The sequence below is a fragment of the Drosophila melanogaster genome, chromosome 3L, assembly GCF_000001215.4.
Source record: "Drosophila melanogaster chromosome 3L".
NCBI lineage: Eukaryota > Metazoa > Arthropoda > Insecta > Diptera > Drosophilidae > Drosophila > Drosophila melanogaster.
In genome coordinates, this window is record NT_037436.4 from 8,686,711 (window position 1) to 8,694,121 (window position 7,411).

At 41.7% G+C, this 7,411-nt stretch overlaps 1 long non-coding RNA gene across 1 annotated transcript; it reads left to right on the forward strand.

Moving 5' to 3' along the window:
* The first annotated feature begins 5,992 nt into the window (after nucleotides 1–5,992).
* Nucleotides 5,993–6,481, forward strand: lncRNA:CR44526 (long non-coding RNA:CR44526). The gene has a single exon (NR_124833.1). It is a non-coding gene; the product is annotated as a long non-coding RNA:CR44526 (long non-coding RNA).
* The last annotated feature ends 930 nt before the right edge of the window (nucleotides 6,482–7,411 follow it).

Consider the following 7,411-nt stretch of genomic DNA (forward strand, 5'->3'; position numbering starts at 1 on the left):
ATTCTTCTAAGGGCGCTTAAAGTTCTCGCACAATTTGTATATTGAACCCGTTGACATTGCCAAAGTGCCGGAGCTGTTTTTCGTAGCAAAGATTAATTGGCAAGACCGAAGGCACTGTCGAATAATTGGGGAAATACCCGATATTAACCTGCGATGGCCCCTTGGGGAATATATAGTAAGTTTTAGGTGCATATCAAATGTGCGAATAACTTGTGACGCATCGCAGAGATAATAACCCGTTGAGCCAGGCTGACCAGCCCAGTAATTTTTTGGGGTAATCAATCAAAATAACATATTGATGGCTGGCCGGAAATGACCCACTCGCCGACTGCCACGTACTAACTAACGATGTCTCTAAATGCTTATTAGCACTCGAAATTAGCGACTCGCCAAATAAAGTGAATACAATTCGAATGCCCCAATGTTTTGAGTGTTCGTGTGACTGTGTGACGTCGCCGACTTGTGACTGAAATCTGGAGTTTGGAAAATACATATAGATATATCTGGTAAATCGTAAGTTGCTCATGCAATCGCACAGATACATTAGAGCAGCACGCGCCGAATGAACCGAACGTGTGGCCAATGGATAAGTATCTGTATCTGAATCTCGGTCCGAAACGTCGGATCCCGTGCTTTTGCTGGCTGGTGGAAAGTTTCTGGCTGGATTATTTGGGCTGAAAATTGGCATACACAATGATAATGAATGCAATACAAGTCGATTATCACATTTAAACGACGACGCGTCGCCGTCTCACACAATGCGTTTAGCGAATTCCTAATGATTTGCACACGGCGTGAAGGATTAGGCCTTTCACGGGAACCAATAGATACAGCTCCAGATTCAGATTTGGATTTGGATATTAAATCCCTGCATGACAACAACGGTGATCACGCGACACGCTCTTTGTGTCTGTCGATGATTATGCAAGGTTTCGCAATGCCAACAGCAAGATGCGTCAGTCCGACAATCTGCGATGTCTGATATATGATGTCTGCCGTTGGCTTAGGGGTAATTAGCACCGCCAAATCACCGACTACTGACCACTGATCACCCCGTCCACTTGATCAGTTGATCACCTTCGCCGGCTCCTCGGTTTTAGCCAGTCCAGTCTAGTCTGGTCTAGGTGTTAAGTGCGCCGCAATAGAGCGGGATTATAATTGCAATCCCTCTGTGGGTCTTAAGCCTTTGGGCGTCTTTTTTTTTTTTTTTTTTGGCCAGGATTAGGCAATGTTGGCCAGTAAGCCGCAGGTAGCATTGTGCATCATGCATTGTGGCCAAGAAGTAGGTTGCGTAAGTGAGCCCAACTCCAGTGACTGGCTGCACCACACACAATAACAAATTACGATTGTCTTCCTGGTCGCGATAAGATGGGGCTCTTCTCTGAAGGCCCCCGTTGTAACGGAACGGAAATGTAATAGGAGATTACTTTCCAGGAATGCGAAAGCAACGAGCAACGATTTCTTGGAATTAAGGTTGCTTTTATCAGAAGTGAGTGTAAAATGTTTCCCATTAGTAATATTACTAATTTAATTATTATACCATGCATACGAGTATTACCAAGGATCCTTCAACGAACGAATGCAATAGCACATGCAATCACATGGGCTTAAAAAGCTTAATGTGTAATTATTATAATATATAAACAAAATAATTCGTATTAATAGTTGCTGCCACTGGAGTTGACCTTCATTTGAGTAGCATGGTACACTTGTTATTACTGAATTGGAAACATATTGGTAGAATCTGTAAAGTATTTCCGTGGAATTCTGGATCGGGAGACCCCTTATCATGCGAAATCTGTAGTAAATTTTTCACAAACAACCCCATTGCCTTCGATTCGCTCGACAAACATCGGAAAGCACGCATATTCATAACACAAATCGCACCCACCGCTTTCTGGGTGTATCGACATAATGTGGCCTTGAGCGGTTCAAGTTCGGCGGCGTCACTCGTACAGAGAAAAAAGAAAAAAAAAAAATGGAAACAACAACAAGGCAGTCAAACAAAGCTGTTTCGCTTTTGAATTTCTCGAATGTTGAAGCTGCAATCTGGCCCCCGCCCATCAAACATCACCCGCACATCGGACGGGATGGGATGGAATGGAATGGAATGGGATCGGATCGACTCCAGTCACAGTCGCAGTTTTTGATTCCAGTCGCGGTCACAGTACCCTAAGTTCCGTTTCCCAGATAGCGCAGCTTTAAACTGACATTACTTTGTTTTATTTATAAACACATTTTTGTTTTTACAGTCAAAGTTCCGGCTGAGCGCCAGACATCGAATCGAATTGAATCGCACATGCCGTAGCTTCAAGTAATGTTTTCACTGCATACGCTTATGTGTACAATGAACGCGCCTTGTGGGCTGGGTTGGGTTGGTTTTTTTTTGTTTTTTTTTTTTCGCTTTTTGGGCGCATTTAGTGACTTAATTGCGCATACGCCGCGTGGGCCATTGGTATTGCTATTTATTGTTGCTCCGTCGCTTATTCCCTCGTTTTGATCTGGCGCACACCCCACAAAACCCGATCGACAATCGACGATCATGTGGGTCATTGGACGAGCCAAAAATATTGGGCTTGCACGATTATAACGACCTTGCTCGACCTTGAATGTTGGTAAAAAACACTCTTGGCTTATACAATTGCCAATAACAAAAGCAAGAATTGCACCCATAAATGGCAGGCTATTACCACTTATTTGCGTTGTTGTGATTGGTTTTGCAGTTGGCGTAAAGAAATGGTATATCTTTCTATTGTATTTTTTTTTAGTAACAAGAAAAATGGTTTGATTTCTTTCAAAAATATGCTAGCCAGAAGCTCGATTCTTGGAATTAATAATATATAAATAACTCCCATATTTTTTTGACCCATGCTAATTCAAATTCAATCTAATCACCATCAAATAATCACGCCACCATAATTTGACTACCGAATTATAAGCTCGATTCCATTTGGATATTACCATACATAATAATAGTAATTAGTATGAAGCCAGTGTACGGCCGCAGCCAATTATAAATCGACAATCTGTCTTTAGCTTTCCCCTTGTCTATCCATCGATTTTGTCCCAATATTGTTATATGGTTCGGCCTCACTGTACAGTAGGGCTACTGTATAATTCCCGGCTGCGAAAAAAAAAACAACGAATGACAGAGAATAAACAAAATATTCAAACAAATAAGCAAACAAACAAACAAGCTGCTGCTTCTAGTTATTTGCGACTGATTTATGGGGAATTCCAGGTGCGTCAGCTCGAGTGGTTCTGTGGGTCGTAACTTTGCCGCTGACACCGAATTGGGTGTCCAACTGTCGAAAAAAAAAACATTTTATTAAATATATAAATAGCTGCTAAGTTGGCAGACAACGGATGATAAAACCATCTTGCGAAAGAGGGGATTAGTATGATTTCGACTTGGCCTTTCCTATAAAGTTTAAAAATAATGTCAGTGTTCTTTCCTCCTCTAAACTCTCTACAGCTATAGCCAAAAAAATCAGTTTTGCTATTTAAATTGCAGCTTTTTATAGATTTCTTATTCTTTCGTGACTTATGTTGCTAACTTTTTTCTTTAATTTTGAATAATTTTTGTTCCTCTGGCTAAATTCCAAGCAAGGTGACTTTTTCCGCCGTCTGCTTATTTCTGGGTGCGAATTTGAAATGCAAATTCTTCGCCATCGGACTTTAAGCCCCAATCATAATGATCACATATCTGCGCTTATAGACGGGGCATGTGGATTTCTAGTGTTTTCTGTGCACATAAAAATAAAAGGTATTAATTAACAATAAAAATAACTTGACTGGAGGCACGCTTTGGCGTTATTTCATCGACTCCGGGGCACAAATAAGTAACAAAGTACGAAACAAAGCTGCCAAAAAATCACAAAACTATAGAAAATCAATCCGTCGGATTCATCCGGCAACAACAATGCCTATCCATCGATCTTCAGACTGAAACTCTTTTGTTATTTTGTGATATTTTTGGCACTATTTATTTATTTATAAAGCAGTCACCAGTCGCAGTCACATTTGTTTTTCCTGTGGGCACAATCAATCTATGGCGCGAAAGCCAAAAATAAGTCGATCGACCGAGTCTTAACCGCAAACTTAACGCCTTGGGCTCAGCCGGCGATATCGTGGACATATCGAACTTATGACGCAAGTATCACGTCTGGACATCCAGTATGCAGTAGTCAATACCCAATACCCAGCTGACGGTGGAGTCAATCCGACCGATTCGTAGATACAGCAGCGCTAAAAACAAATCGTGAGAAAGGCCACCGATGTTGACAATTCACACCCTGGATCGTCGAGAGCGGAAGATTTGTTGCTTTCCTACGCTATGGAAAACTACAGGGAGCTTCTTGGACTCAGACCCCAATTTGCTATCATTAGATAGACTCACTCCAGCATATATTTACATGCTTTACGACTTTTAACACCTGATAAGATTTGATTTAAATGTCACAATTAGCGGATGACAAAAATTTCCATATCAGTGTGAATCTCTCTGTCTGGAGTGTCGGGAGGTATTTTTGAAGTTCATTCCGCTTCGTTTTGCGGATTGCCCTATTTTTAGATAGGCCACGTGCAGTCTGATATCTTATTCTATTAGCTCACAATTACGACGCCTTTCAGGAGTAACTAAGCACTATATTTTTAGCACAAAGTCATGAAAAGGCCTACATTTTATCTATTCACTTGACCATGAGGCATTTCCTTTATTAGTTTTACAATTGCTCAGCAAACCATCAATTACACATTTCCCTTGATAAGCCCATTAAGTGTTTCCGCAAAACTAAAAATGCTCCATATAAGGTCATCGCATTAGCGATAGTAATTGATAGGCTAGTATCGTGGTAAGATTTTAATTTTAGCACTCACATTCAACCTGGAACGTGGAATATGGTGCTATGGGTGTTATGGGGATATAGCAAGGTATCACCATCCGGAAATGAGTCGAGCCCCAAAAAAAGGAAATTCTTTATAGTTTAACGCGATTAGATTTGCGACCGTTAGACTGTAAGGGATATCGGATGGGGTGGGTGTACCATTGCCCAGACGAATCATGCTGATTGCATGCATCGTACGATCTCTGTACGCTGATTCCAGCTCGAGTTCCGGCAGCCAGCTGCTGACGTCAAAGTCTTTAATCGAAAGTCGAAACGATGTGACCCACATACAAACATTGAAAGCACAAGTGTTGGCCTAGCCCTTAGTTGCTGACTAAAGTCGGCCCGGGCAGCCAGATAAGGCCAGACCATCCGACCGCGGATCCCATGCACCGCACCACGTACTCCTTGACGGGGTGTAAGAAATACACTGAGCAAATTTAGAATGAGCTTTACGCTTATCATAGTGATATATGATTGAGACAGGTCTTCTAATATAGTTTTTCCAGCAATGAGTAATAAGAAACGCAAAGAAGGGAGTTCCCCCTTTTATATATTGTGAGTCGGTTCGTTTTATGTAAATAAATTTCTTATAATAAATGCTATTTTTTTTAATCTCAAACAGGTTTTACAATATCTTTAACCAAGTAAATAATAATATATTTTAAATCAATATAATTGATTTACATTTATTAAGACCGTAGATTCTTATTATTTACTTGTCTATACCCAGTACTTTAAAAACTTTGAATATATACTGTAAACTTATTGATTGTATATTTACTTATTTTCAACACATGGTAAAATGTATTTTCGTATCTTAAAGCAAGAACCTAACAGTTTTTTTCAGTGCACAGTTCGAAGGCGTCTACGTGCGCTGCAATGCGAAGCACGAGCCCCGTCGTTAATTTCACCATTAGCCTCCTCGCACAGTGAACACTCTGATAAGACGCCGGCATGCCGTGCCACACATGCACACACATAAATATATAAAGTAATATATGACTGATTGTCTGCCGAGGCCCAAGACGTCGGTCGTCGTAAACAGCTTATCAGCCGGGCAATGTGGTTACCCGTCGAAAGCGCTGGAACGGCAACCAGATCGGGAACCTGTCACAGACAGCTGCCGAGTCTCCGGCTGGCACATGCAATCACCCGGCGGAGCAAAGTGCGAAGACCGACGTCATCGTGGAACGCTGACGCAACGACCTTGCCAAGCGGCCCACCTCCCGACGCTCCCACCGGCCACCCACCTTAAAGTCCAACGGGCTGTGAGTCACCAGTCGCCATTGATTTCCATTAGATTTCGATTCGATGACTGGCACTCATGCGGATCACAGATTACAGGATGTCGGACGACTTAGTTGGATTTCTGGGAATCTCGAAATCCCACTGAGCAATGCTATGATATTGACTTCGATTGCATTGCGGAACTGACTTGGATTACGATTGGATTACAACACGGAACTTTATGATAATATTTTCCAAAAGCCTTTGGTCCAGATTATTAATGATATCATGTAACTAAATAATCATTGAATATTTCCCCTAGCAAGAACTTACATATATATAATAATTATAAGTCCGACGACTTTAAGTGATTTGTTTTTGATGGATTTGAAAGATACAAAATTAAAACATCGCTCAACTTGCAATACTAAGCCACACAAGCTGAGAGTCCACCGATCGATCATTAGTTCTTCTTGGCCATTAGAAAATCCCTTCTTTATATAACACGATCATCCGATACGATCCGTTGCCTCTTTCATCAGCTTTTTGGCCAGACATGCCCTGGGGTCTCGAATCTACACAGACACCTCATACATTCAAAATCGATATTTTTTAGATGCTGCTCTTTCGAGTCGAGCTTAGTGTTTTTTATTTTTTTTTTTTTTTTTGGTTTTTGCTGGCTTTGTCTTTGGCGCCGTCTAGCTCAAAAATGTCTAAAACTGTCATTAATTAGAATTTGCAGCGTGTCGAGTCTGTGCCATCCGTCGTCGCTTGTCTGGCCGTTTGGCATTAAAATGTTAACCACCAAGGGGCCAAAAAGGGGGACCAGACCGCATCGCGAACGTTTCTGGAATTCCCCCGCCGCAAAAAAAGAAAGCAAGCCACAAGAAAAATTAGCCAACAAGCGTGTGTTTGCCAAAGCCAAGGCAAAAACAACACAAAAAAAAAGAAATAAGAGTTAAAAATAATCATAAATAAAGGTAGGAAAATAAAGCAAATATCGCCTGAGACAAAAACCAGTCGGAGATGCCGTTGGAGACGCCAAATGGTGGCTACGCTCGACAGGGGAGGGTGGGGGGATAGGGGGCCACAGACGGGCCCCACTCTAAGCCACTCTAAGCCAACTGAGCAACTGAGCCACTGAGCCACTGAACCGCCGAGCAACAACTCTGAGCCACTTTGAGCCACACGCGCCGCGCTTTTGTCATAAGCCTGTCATAGACCACGCGACTGCAGCTGAATTCACACGCTTCGTTGTGGTTTATTGTATTTTTTTCCATATAATTTATATATCA